General features: G+C 38.6%; 1 pseudogene; it reads right to left on the bottom strand.

Annotated features, from left to right (window-relative positions):
* Nucleotides 1–12,437: 12,437 nt before the first annotated feature.
* On the bottom strand, nt 12,438–13,776 carry LOC119541444 (annotated as a pseudogene).
* Between the last annotated feature and the right edge of the window lie 744 nt (nt 13,777–14,520).

The raw sequence follows: 14,520 nt of genomic DNA, 5'->3' as shown, positions 1-14,520 counted from the left end.
GAGCTGAAGTCACGTTTCAAACCATCTAATCCGGTGCTTCTCAAACTTTAGCATGCACAAGAGTTGCCAAGAGAGCTTGTTAGAACAGATTCTTGCCCACAACTGCCAGATTCTGATTGAGTAGGTCTGGGGTGGTTCCAGATGATTCCAACAAGCTCCCAGGTGATTCTTTGTCTGCCCTTCCTGAGACCACACTTGAAAAGCACTGATCTCATCTTCTTTTATAAATGATGTCTAGATCTCTCCCATTTTTTGGGCTGGCTTTCTGTGTTTGTATCCTGAAGATGGGTGCCTAGCTGACAAAACTCTTGTGTGCATCAACTGAGATCATGTTGGGCTACACATCAAGCCCATTTCTCCTCAGGATCTTTGCACCTGATGTTCCTGCTATATAAAACAATGTTCTGGTGATTATTTTTGCTCAAATTTTTGACATGATTCGCCCCCTCATTTCACTCGGATCTGTGCTCCTCAGACTTTCCTGGCCACTCCATGTAAAATTGGCCCCCACCCTGCCCTCGTTGTCTCTATCCTTTTATCCCATTTTCTTCTTCACTGCATTTACCTCTACCTGAATTATGTATTTCTTTACAGCATCATTGTCTATGACTCTCACTCCATAAAGATTTCTCCAAGTACCAATCCTGGGCTCTTGGTGAATAGTTGAAAGAATGAAATAATGAAAATGCTTTTATTTGCCTTTATGCACTTATGTGCTTCCTTGAATTTATAACTCTTTTTGTTTGTTGTTGTACTGCTCTCCTATTTCAATAGCCATTATTTTCACTACAGGCATGGAAAGAGAGGAAATATTCTTTTTAACCCACCGTAAACAAAAGTCAATGTGATTGGGACAGTACAGAAGCCAAAATGGCCATAAGTGAAACAAGCATCCCTTTAGAGAATTAAAGGATCACTTTCATTCATTCAGTCAGTCTGTAAATATTTTTTAAGGGCATACTATTGGCCAGACTGGGTAAAAAACAGAGATCAGAACAAAAACCTCATGGAACTCACATTCCTGGGAAAGGAGGGTGCAAGACAAAAATACACAATATAAAATTATAGAGCAAATTGTAGTGTAATTGGTGCTTTAGAGAAAAAGAATGTAAGGGGGATACAGAGTGGTGGGAAGGTGGTACAATTTTAAATAGAATAGTCAAGGAAGGCTTCAATGAGAAAGTAACATTTGAGCAAAGACTTGAAGGTAGCAAGGAAGAAAGCCATGCAGGCTTCTGGAGGAAAAACATTCCAGACAGAAGAAATAACAAATGCAAAGGCCCTGAGCCTGGACATGTCCTGAGTGGCTAGAGCAGAGTGAGTATAACGGAAGAGAGGAGGCGGGGAGGTCAGAGCGGTAAGGAGTGTGAATCATGCAGGATCCCATAAGCCACTGCAAGAGTGCTGCCTCTTTCTCTGAGTGAGCTGGGCCATGGGAGGGATTTGAGCAGGGAATGACCTGATCTGACTTACACTTTAACAGGAGCACACCAGCTGCTGTGTTGAAAAAAGTGCTTGCTTCAGATCCAGGCTCTACTTTCCCTGATTAGGAAATCAGACTCCAGAAAGGATTTAAGAATAAAACCAGTTGTTCCAAGTTTTCCTCTAATAATTTCTGCCTCAATATAGTGTTTCACTTAACAACTGTTTATTTAAGCATCTGCTATGAACCAGGCAATGTGTTCTTTTTGTTTCTGTTTTTGATTTCACATAAAAGTCGAAAGAGATGTAACCACCATTTGCTGGACAGGGTACTGGACAAAGTAGCTTTTTTATTTTCAGAATCTTCACCTTCTTTGGGATTTCGAGATAGAGTCAAACAATGTGCACCAATAGCAGCAAAGACTCCATGAAAAGGACTCCCAGGGGTACAGAACAGATCACTTCAGACTAGAGACTCAGCCACGTCTTCTTGGAAACGCCAGCCCATGAGCAGAGGTGCTGGCAAATGAGTCCCAGGCAGCAGCAGGAAGTACACGGTGGTTAGGGACAGAGCAGAGGCAAATGTGGAGAGCGCACGGGTTTGCAAATAGTCTGGGGGAGTTGGCTGGATCCAGATCCTAAAGGTCTACAGCATTAGCGGTGGACACGAGGAAGCACCGAAGATGTCCAAGAAGGGGAAGCCATGGCAAAGCCACAGATTCCTGCAGCAGGGAGGAGTAAGGTGCTTCTGGTTGGGGGCAAAGCAGAAGGAGAAGGAAGGATAAGAGGCTGTCTATAGGGAACCCTAGTCTGAAACGACTTTGTGTTTCTTGCTAACTTCTAAGCATATGGAAAGTTTCATCTGTAGACAACAACTTCTGCCTGGGGAGGAATTTTTACATTAAAGCTGTGATCAGGGGAAAATTCCTCAGGGCAGACAACTATGTCAACATATTTTTCTAATTTATATTATCAATTGTACAGTGTTCCCAGAGGACTGATGACAGACACAACTTCTATAAATATAAGAAAGTCAAACAATCTGTAAATAAATGCCAGCCTGCTGAATTCTCCCACCCTCTTCCAGATTCAATTAATCTGATTTTTAAAGACAATTGTGTTCTGAAATTTTAAACATGCAGCTAATCAGTCTAAGGATAAACAGTTTAATCAGATCATGTTGCAAAAGGGTACTTCTCCCAACATGTGTTTCTGTAGCATTAGATTCTTTCTTATTAAAATCAAAGTGAGGAGAGCTGTTTACATTACTGAGTGTTTAGAGGAAAACACAAGCATGGGTAAGGTGTGTGCGAAGATATAGTGGCATACAGTAATGGAGAGAGCATGTGGGCTGCAGTGTTTTAGGGTTCTCTAGAGAAACAGAAGTGTCAGGAGATATATATCCCTGAGACACAGACAGTGAGGTGCGGGGGTGGCGGGAGGAATTATAGGAGTTGGCTCACATGACCATGGGTATAGGGAAGCTGAATTCCGTAGAGCAGGCTACATGTTGGAAACTCTGACAGAAAAGTTGAATTCCCCAAAGGAAGCAAGCTAGCTGAAGAAGAGGCAGAAATTATTTTTCCGGCTTCTGAAATCCTCAGTTCTGGCTTTAAGACCTCTGATAGCCGGAAAATATGCTTACTCTAGCTAAGCTTAGCAGTCTTCTCCTTGTACTTAGTTCCCAGAAGGACATTAACCAGACCTTCTTAGTTCTGCTTACAGGAATAAGATAACAGAACAGCATCAAGAACACCCTGTGGCCCAGTGAATAGTGTCTTTGTTCTCAAAAAACAAAAGTTTGACAGTCCTGAGCAGTCACTTCAGAAAAATATCATGAAGACTCTGCACGTGGAAGTTTGCACATCAATATCAAAATCTAATCACAGAAGCTAGAACAATAAGATGTGCTTGAAATTAAGAAAATTGCCTGTGCCCTCCTCACAAAGATCCAGCATCATTGCTGACTTGACAAGAATGCATCATGCAGCCATTACTTAGTTTTTGACCCCTACCCCCTTTCCTTTACCTATAAAAACCCTAATTCACATTCTCATTTCAAGCTGGTTTTGAGAAGATTCCTCCAGCTCATTGCCAGTGCTCTCGCAATAAATCACCTTCACACTGAGAGACATGTTTCTCCTTTGTAGCACCAGATCAGGTGGGCCCTTCTATTGGAAAGAGCTATACTTGAAGTATCACTTCCTACTCTTTGGATGAAGGGACTATTTTCGTTGCTGAAGGGAATCTCCTTTATTGACGGTAGATGCAGTTGAGCTGTAGATGCAATTGACTGGCTACAGATACAAATCAGTCTAAGCAATACCCTCACAATAATAATCAGGCCAGTACATGCTTGACCAAACAACTGGACATTATAACCTACACAAGTCAACACATGAATTAACCACCACATGCTGCCAGAGAAGCCTAGATATAACATCTAGTCCTTTATCTCACAAGCAATATGACTTTGAGCACGTTATTTACCCTCTGTCCCAGGAGGCAGCTTACTGTAGTGGCTGAGGGCCTGGAGTCTGCAGCCAGACTACCTGGACTCAAATCTTCCTCTGCCACTTCCATGCTGGGTGAAACCAGTAGATAGGAGACGCTGAAGGACTGTGAGGACAGGTTCCTGACTATTATGGAAGCATGGGAGGCAAAATCTGGTGGTAGGACTGGAGATAAAGGCATGAAAATGGCGATATGCTGGTTTGGATGTATTATGTCCCCCAAAATGCCATCTTTGATGCAGTCTTGTGTGGGCAGGAAACATACTGGTGTTGATTGGGTTGGAGACTTTTGATTGGATGTTTCCGTGGAGATGTGATCACTCAGCTGTGGGTGAGATCTTTCATTGGATAATTTCCATGGAGGTATGGCCCCGCCCATTAGGCTTGGGCCTTGATTAGTTTACTGGAGCACTATATAAGCTCAGACAGAAGGAGCAAGCTTGCTAAAGCCAGGAGGGACACTTTGAAGAACACACAAGAGCTGAGAGAGGAACTGCAATTTACAGAGACATTTTGGAGACAGCCTGTGAAAGTAGACTTTTGCTCCAGAGAAGCTAAGAGAGGACAAACACCCCAAGAGCAACTGAGAGTGACATTCTAGAGAGAAGCTGCAGCCTAGAAAGGAACGTCCTGGGAGAAAGCCATTTTGAAACCAGAACTCTGGAGCAGACACTAGCCATGTGCCTTCCCAGCTAACAGAGGTTTTTCTGGACACCACTGGCCATCCTCCAGGAAGGTACCTGATTGTTGATGCATTACCTTGGACACTTTATGGCCTTAAGACTGTAACTATGTAACCAACTAAACCCCCCTTTTATAACAGCCAATCCATTTTTGGTGTTTTGCATTCTGGAAGCATTAGCAAACTAGAACAGGTGATAAGGTCTTGATGACTGGGAGGGATTCACTTAGAGCTTATGGATAGGGACAAGAAATCAAAGGACCGATTCGAGGCCAGGTATAGGCTTAGTATTTTACATTCAATATGACTTTTAATCTTCTCAGAGAAGTAAATATTATTGTCCCTACTCAAGTGGATATCCAGTTATTCTAATACCATTTGTTGAAGAAACTATTCTTTCCCCACTGCATGTGCTTAGCACCTTTGTCCAAAATCAACTGGCCATATACTCATGTTGCCAATGTTTCCACACAGAAAAACTGCAATGAGTGACTCAACACCACGGCCCCTGGCACACATCCCCCAACCTCAAGGCCAACAGCTTCTAATCAGCCTGGTTTTGGCCCAGCTGGTGGTTGTGGACTGGGAGAATCATGGAAGCACTTCCCCCAATACCAGGGGGGATACAGCACAGTTCCAGTCCAACTCTTGGTCAGCAAAATTGGACCGTGGGGTCCCACCACCTTGGTCCATTTCCAGACAGGCAACCACAGCACTGCAGTTCCACTGTCTCCACCCACCTCAGAAGCAGAGGAGACAGATGGCTTAAAAAAAAACTTTCCTTTGTAGGGCTGTGGGGAATAGGTTGCCAAAGTATGCCATATGCTAGGCTGGCAAAGTACAGTCATAGGAAGCTGCCTTCCTAATCCTTTCCCCAGGGACCTTTGGAACTGATCTGCACTCCCTACATGGGACCCTGGCTCTGTTTTGGCTGCGAAATATGAACCAAGTGCCAAAGAAAACATGTAAAACAAACCCAATCAACAACAATCTCTTAGACAAGAGAGGGAAACCAACTCTTGAAATAATTTTATGAAGATAACAGATGCCCAGATATCAGCCAAAAATTACAAGATGTACTAAGAAACAAGAAGATATGGAAAAGCCAAACAATCAAATTAATAAGTTGGAGAAGATATATAATTTGGAACAACTAATCAAAAATGTTCAAATAAATCGCCTAAACAAATTCAATGAAACGACTAAAGAGAGAAAGGAAATTAAGAAGACACTAGGAGAGCAATAAGAAGAAATTGAAAGAATACATATAAAAACAACAGCTCTTATGGGAGTGAAAGGCAAAACAGATGAAATAAAAAATATACTAAAGACACAACAGCAGATTTGAAGAGGCAGAAGAAAGGATCAGCAAGCCAGAAGACAAAGCAACTAAATTTGAACAGACAAAAGAATAAATGGAGAAAAAATTGGAAAAATTTGAGCAGGGTCTCAGGGAAATGAGTGAAAACACAAAGCACAAACCTGCACATCATAAGTGTCCCAGAAGGAGAAGATAAGGGTCAGGAAGAATATTTGAGGAAATAATGGCTGAAGATTTCCCAACCCTTATAAAAGACATAAAAATAAAATCCAAGAAGCTCAACATACTCCAAACAGAATGAATCAGAAAAGACCCACTCCAAGACACATAGTAATCAGAGTGTGAAATGCTAAGAGGAGAGAATTCTGAGAGCAGTAAGAGAAAAGTGATTCACCACATACAAGGGAAGCCAAATAATACTAACTGCTGATTTCTCATCAGACACCATGGAGGTTAGAAGGCAGTGGTACAATATATTTAAGATACTGAAAAACTGTCAGCTGTACTGGTTTGGATGTATTATGTCCCACATAATGCCATGTTCTTTAATGTAATCTTGTGGGGGCAGACGTTTTAGTATTGATTAGGCTGGAATCTTTGGATTAGGTTGTTTCCATGGAAATGTGACCCCAACTGTGGGTAATACCTTTGAATAGTATTTCCATGGAGGTGGGGCCCCACCCATTCAGCATGGGTCTTGATTTAATCACTGGAGTCCTATATAAGAGCTCAGACAGAAGGAGCTCACTGCTGCAGCTTAGAGAGACATTTTGGAAATGGTCACTGAAAGCACACTTTTGCTGAAACTTTGGAGATGCTAGCCCAGAGTTTCCTCCAGAGAAGCTAAGAGAGGAAAGACACCCCAAGAGCAACATTTTGAAGAATGCCCAGGAGTGGAGAGAGGAGCTAGAACACAACCTGGGATCAGCAGCCATGTGCCTTCGCAGCTAACAGGTTTTCCGGATGCCATTGGCCTTTCTTGTCCAATGAAGGTATACTTTTATTGATACCTTAATTTGGACATTTTCATAGCCTTCAGACTGTAAATCTGTAACCAAATAAACCCCCTTTATAAAAGCCAATTGATTTCTTATATTTTGCATAATGGCAGCATTAGCAAACTGGAACACCAGCCAAAAATTCTCTATCCAGCAAAGCTGTCCTTCAAAAATGATGTGGGGGAGAAGGGGCATTCACAGGTAAATAGAATCTGAGAGATTTTGTTAACAAGAAACCTGCCCCACAAGAAATACTAAAGGGAGTTTTGATGGTTGAAAGAAAAAGACAGGCAAGAGAGGCTTCAAAGAGAGTATAGATGATGATTATCAGTAAGGATAACTAAAAAGGTAAAAAGAGGCAAAAATAAGATATAGCATATGAAAACCAAAAGATAAAATGGTTGAAGTAAACACTGCTATTACAGTCATAAAAATGAATGTTAATGGATTAAACTCCCCAGTCAAAAGGCACGGATTGGCAGAATGGATTTTAAAAAAAAAATATGATCCATCTTTATACTTTTTACAAGAGATGTATTTTAGACCCAAAGATATAAATAGGTTGAAAGCGAAAAAGTGGAAAAAGATATTCCATGCAAGCACTAACAAAAAAAGAAAAGGGAAAAAAAGAAATTAAAAAAAAAGCTGGGGGGGTAGCTCTACTAATAAGACAAAAACTTTAAATGCAAAAATATTATAAGGCACAACAAAAGACACTATATATTAAAAGGGGTGTTTCAGTTTGCTAATGTTGCTGTTAAGCAAAATACCAGAAATGGATTGGCTTTTACAAAACAGGTCTTAATCAATGTTAAAAGATTGAAATTATACAAAGCACTTTCTCTAATCATACTGGAATGAAACTGGAAATCAGAAACAGCCAGAGAACTGAAAAATTCACAAATATATAAAGGTTAAATAACACGTTCTTAAATGATCAGTGGGTCAAAGAAGAGATTGCAAGAGAAATCAGTAAATATCTTGAGAAAAATAAAAACAAGAACACAACATATCAAACTTAGTGGATGCAGCAAAGGCAGTGCTAAGTGGGAAACTTATAGCCTTAAAATGCCTACATTTAAAAAGAAGAAACACCTAAAACGAAAGCACTATTTGAACACCTGGAAAAACTACAGAAAGAATGGCAAAGTAACCCAAAGCAAGCAGAAGGAAAGAAATTAAAAGATTACAGTAAAAATAAATGAAATGGAGAACAAAAAACAATAGACAATTAATAAAACCAAAAACTGGCTCTCTGAGAGGATCAATAAAATTGACAAATGCTTAGCTAGACTGATAAAGACAAAAAGAGAGATGTAAATTATCAAAATCAGAAATGAGAAGGGGGTCATTACCATGGGCCCAAAGACTTAAAAAAGGTCATAAGAGGATACTGTGAACAACTAAACATCAAGAAACTAGACAACTTAGATGAAATAGAAAACTTACTAGAAGCACACAACCTACAGTGCCTACAGAAGAAATAGAAGACCTCAACAGATCAATCTTAGATGAAATAGACAACTTACTAGAAACACACAACCTACACTACCTATAGAAGAAATAGAAGACCTCAACAAACCAATCCTAAGAGATTAAATCATCATCAAAAACCTACCTACAAAGAAAAGCTTAGGACCAGTTGACTTCACAGGCTAATTTTGCCAGGCAGTCCAAGAAGAGTTAATACCAATCCTGCTCAAATGCTGTCAAAAAAAATTGAAGAAGAGGGAACACTATCTAACTCATTCTATGATGCTAACGTCACCCTAATACCAAAGCCTGATAAAGATACTGCAAGAAAAGAAAACTACAGACCAATCCCTCTAATCTATATAGACACAAAAATCTTTAACAAAATACTGCCAAATCAAATCCAACAGCACAGTAAAAGACTTACACACCATGACCAAGTGGGTTTTATTCCAGGCACGCAAGGGTGATTCAACATAAGAAAATCAGTTAATGTAAAGCACCACATTAAGAAATCGAAAGGGAAAACAACATGATCATTTCAGTTGACACCGAAAAGGCATTCGACAAAATCCAGTGTCCATTCTTGATAAAAACACTTCAAAAGACAGGAATCAAAGGAAACTTCCTCAACATGATAAAGCACATGGGTTAGGTTGTTTCCATGGAAATGTGACCCCAACTGTGGGTAATACCTTTAATAGATTATTTTCATGGAGGTGTTTTAACAGTGTCACCACTGTTATTCAACATAGTGCTAGAAGTTTTGCCAAAGCAATTAGACAAGAAAAAGAAATAAAAGGCATCAAAGTCAGAAAGGAAGAAGTAAAACCTTCACTATTTGCAGATAACATAATCCTTTATTTAGAGAGCCCCAAAGAAACTACAACAAAGCTACTAGAGGTAATAAATGAGTTATGAGTTCAGCAGAGTGAGTGTGTACAAGATCAACATGCAAAAATGAGCTAAGGTGGTAATAAAAAAAATTACATTTACTATGGCAACTAAAAAATCAAATATCTAGGAATAAACTTAATCAAGGACATAAAGTACCTGTACATGGAAAACTACAAAACAATGCTAAAAGAAATCAGAGAAGGCCTAAATAAATGGAAAGACATTCCATGTTCATGGATTGGAAGGCTAAATGCCCAGACTGATCTACAGATTCAATATAATTCCAATCAAAATTCCAAGAGCCTACTTTGCTAAAATGGAAAAGCTAATTATCAAATTTATTTGGAACGGAAAGCAACTTTGACTAACAAAAAAAATCTGGAAAAAGAAGAATGAATAGGGAGGACTCATGTCTCCTGAGTATAAAGCATAAAGCCACAGTGGTCACACGGCCTGGCATAAAGATAGACATACTGATCAATGACATCGAATCAAGAGTTCAGAAATAGACCCTCAGATCTATTGTCTATTGATTTTTGACAAGACTCCCAAGCCTACTCAACTGGGAAAGAACAGTCTCTTCAATAAAAAGTGCTGGGAGAACTGGATATCCATATCCAAAAGAAAGCAGACCCCATCTCTCTCCCTATTAACAAAAATTAACTCAAAATGGATTAAAGGCCTAAATTTAAGAGACAGTATCATAAAACTCCTAGAAGAAAATACAGGGAAATACCTTCAGGATCTAGTGATAGGCAGTAGTTTCCTAGACCTTAAACCCAAAGCACAAGATGGAAACAACCCAAGTGCCCATCAATGAATGAATGGATAAACAAAATGTGGTATATATATGATGGAATATTATTCAGCAGTAAGAAGGAATGAAGTCCTGAAGCATGTGACAAGATGGATGAACCTTGAGGACTTTATGTTGAGTGAAATAAGTCAGACATAAAAAGACAAATATTGTATGGTCTCACTAATATGAACTAATTATAATATGTAAACCCACAGACATAAAATCTAGAATATAGGTTACCAGGAAATAGAATGAGGCTAGGGAATGGGGAGCAGCTGCTTAAGATGTACAGAACTTTTAACTAGGTTGACTCTAAATGTGTGGAAATGAATAGAGGTGATGGTAGCATATTATTGTGAGTATAATTAACAGTACTGAATGGTGTGTGAATGTGGTTGATAGGGGAAGTTTAGAGTCATTTATGTTACCAGAAGGAAAGCTAGAGGTTAAAGCATGGGACTGTAAAACACAGTAAATCCTGTGGTGGATGATGACTGTGATTAACAATACAAGTATAAAAAATTTCTTCAAAGAACCAGAACAAATGTATGAAACTATTACAAGGAGTTAGTGGTATACAGGAGAAAACACACCTATTGCAAACTATGGACTACAGTTAACTGTAATATCTTAATAGTCTTTCATCAACATTAACAAATATACCACACCAATGCTATGGGTCAGTGATGGGGGGGATAAGTGGTATAGGATGTTTTGGAGGTTTTTTGGGGGGAGTAATGAAAGTGTCCTAAAATTGATTGTGATGATGAATGAACAATTATACGATGATACTATGAGCTGCTGGTTGCATACTTTAGATGGACTGTATGGTGTATGAATATATCGCCATAAAAATTGCATTAAAAATCAATTGACCTTATATGTGTCAGTCTATTTCTGTATTTTCAATTCTTTCCACTAATCTATTTGACTGTCTTTGTGCCAGTACTATACTTTTGTTGTTGTTGTTTTCATTGTTACTGTTGCTTTGTAATACAATTTGAAAGCAGGAATGTGAGTGCTCTGACTCTCTTCTTCCTTTTCAAGATTGTTTTGGCTATTCAGGGACCCTTGTAGTTCCATATAAATTTAAGGACTGGTTTTACTATTTCTGCAAAAAAAAAAAGGCTGCTGAAATTTTGATAGGGATTGCATTGAATTTATATATTGCTTTTGTTAATGCTGACAATATTAATAATGTTAACTCTTCCAATCCATGAACATGGGATGTCTTGCCATGTATTTAGGTCTTACTTAATTTCCTTCAGTAGTATAGTTTTCAGTATACAAGTCTTTTTTATCCCTAGTTAATTTTTTTTAAAAGACTCCAACAAAGTTTATAGTACCTACAACAGAATTTACAGATCCCTATAACAGTGTGTAAATTGGCTTAGTTTACAGTGACATATATTGCTTTAAGAAATACCATTAATACAAATGCATGATTTACAACATCCCCATAATAGAAAGAAAACAAGATTTCTAAAATAAAATCTTTCAGGCATTTATTATGCCAAGTATTTAAATTATTATTCCCACTACAACATAAGAATAATCCTCTTTTAATGGTAAAAGATAGAGCTCATTAGGCCAAGGTCCACTGAAGAGCACCCAAGGGGTTCCAAAGTACAATCTGGCTATCCTTTCCCTAAAATAAATAGAAAAGCAGCAATCTCTAGGTATCCCTTAAGCATAAACTATGAAAATTCTGCTTATATTAACTGGAACTTAAGTACATGACCTTTTGTAAATAAAAATAAACAAAATTTTAGAAAGTAATTAACACCACTGGCCCAAATTGGGTTTTTACTTTCTTGTGTACATCTAGGATAAGATGTTTTGCCATGAAGTACATAGCCAGTTGTAAAAATAACAATTATTTCAAAGTTAAACATAAACCAAAGAGCATACTCTTACCGTAGGAAGAAAACTTTCTTCTGAAAATAATCTACAGAAATAATACGTAAACTCATAGCTCTGAGGTAGACTAAGAACATCTTCTACAAATAACCAGAGATCAAAATGCAGAAGTCTCCATTACCCATGTGAACACATACAAATGCTTTCATTAATTTGTGACACAGAGATTACAAGACTATGTGCCTATTTAAATACATCATGAAATAAATTGTGACAATGTTTCTAGTGTTACCATACCTTCAAGCTAGAAAAGAGAAAACAAACAATATGAAAACTATTTTTTCCTTTTTTTTTTTTTAAATAAATGTTTTAAATGGAGAAACAACCCCAACCCTCCTCTTTGCAACATGTGCTAAGCTCTAAACAGTTCAGAGTCAAGAATCTCTTCAGTTGTTCCCAAATGTAATAGAACACATAAGCTTTGTCTCTTTTCAGGAAGTCTGATCATTTTCCAAGTTTTGTCTTAAAAACTGCTTTCCAAGGTAAGAGATAGCCATGCTAGTTAAGTTCTTTGTGCTGCGCTCTTTACACCTGATGTAGTCATACAGGTTGGCAACTTGGTGCACCATGCCCATGATAACCACCACCAACCATTTCACTCTGAAGGAGAAGAGAGCACGGAAGGCAAAGATCACCCACAGCACTGGACAGGTAATCAGTCCTAACCAAAAGATTTTTGATTCAGCCTCCAAAAGTTTTGTTCTCTTGAGGGGATGCCTTCCTGAACTCAAACACCCAATGGCTCTTCCCATCTTCATCAATATGATGCCACCAATGTAGGCCAACTATTAGTCTACCTGTGATGTTCTTCACTGCCCAAAAGTCACATGACAACAAGATAATTGTCACCATACAGGCAATAAAGCTGCTGCTGAACAATTTAGAGAAGACAGACTACAATTGCACTGACTTGAAAGAAGAAATGGAAAAATGATGCCCCTGGGTGTCTGATTTTACATTTTTTTGGCCTATTGGTGGGCTCCTCTTCAGCATCAAACAGCAAAACATCTTCAGTGTCATCACTGCTATCCTGCGGCAACATGGCAGCCCCATCCCTAGTTAAATTTATTCCTAGATATTTTTCTTCTTTTAGATGATATTGTAAATGGAATTTTATTAATTTTCTCTTCAGATTGTTCATTGCTAGTGTACAGGAAGACAGTTTTTTGTGTGTGTGAGTTGACCTTGTACCCTGCCAGTTGGTTACTTTCTTAATCTCTCTGTGCCTCAGTTTTACCATCTCTAAATGAGAATAATAATAGTCTTACCCTATAGAGTTTTTGTGAGGATTGAATGAGTTAATGAAACTGAACTATTAGAAAAATGTCTGGCACAGAATGAGCACTTAACATGGATAAATTCTTATCACTAAAGGTTGAAAAACCACTACAACCCAGGTCTTCTGATTTCTAGTCCTGTGTTATTTCTTCAAACTATTCAAACTCCTCCATTCTTATTCTGTTTTCAGTCTATGTAGTATGCTACACTGTGCTTCCCATAACTATTTTGCTCCTTTGCAAAAGTACATATTGATTTTCTATTACCAAAATAAGGCTACTTAACAAAAAACCTAGTCTTTTTGGTGGCTTATAGCAATGTGCATTGTTTCTCACTCACGTATCTGTGCACTGACTAGGATAAGACCTGAAGCATGTGACAAGATGGTTGAATCTTGAGGACACTGTGTTGAGTGAAATAAGTCAGACACAGCTGATATGGACTGGGGTAAGGTAGGCCTGACTTTTAGCTGCAGGCTGGATACAGGCTTGTTCCACATGTCTCTCATCTTTCTTAGATTAGCACTACCCAAGGCATATTCTTCTCATGGTGAACAGCTGCAGCTTGAGAGAGCAAAGCCCAGCTGCGCAAACACATTTCAAGCTTCTGCTCACATGTGTTAACATCTCAGGGACCAGAGCAATCCATGTGGCTAAGCCCAAATTCAAGCACAGCAGGGTGAGGAGGGTATATATCATACCTAGGGATGTTAGGGGAAGGGAAGGGTTGGGTATTTGCTGAGCCATAATCTTCTGCAGATCATAATAAACAAAGATTCTGTAGTAAAAAAAGAAACACTCATGACCAGCATAATACAAATAACAGCAACAACAAAAACTGCATTTGAAAGCCTTGGCTGAATACCACTGCCATATCTAGGCAGGTCCTTCTAGCCTCTCTCTGACTCAGTTTCCTCAGTTGTAAAAAATAATTATATATTCACAATGTTGTGCTTCCATCACCATCATCCATTACCAAAACTTTTCCATCACCCCAAATAAAAACTCTGTACAAGTTTGTTTTGGTAACAGATAGTGCTGATGGTAGCACAACATTGTGAACATAATTAACAACACTAAATCATATATTTGAATATGGTTAAAAGGGGAAATTTTAAGTTGTATACATGTTGCTAGAATTTTTTTAAAAAGCACCACAGGACTATACAACACAGTGAACCCTAATGTAAACTATGGACTTTAGTTAATTGCAAAATT

The sequence above is a fragment of the Choloepus didactylus genome, chromosome 8 (genome assembly GCF_015220235.1).
Source record: "Choloepus didactylus isolate mChoDid1 chromosome 8, mChoDid1.pri, whole genome shotgun sequence".
Taxonomy (NCBI): domain Eukaryota; kingdom Metazoa; phylum Chordata; class Mammalia; order Pilosa; family Megalonychidae; genus Choloepus; species Choloepus didactylus.
This window is presented reverse-complemented; position numbering and strand designations above follow the sequence as displayed.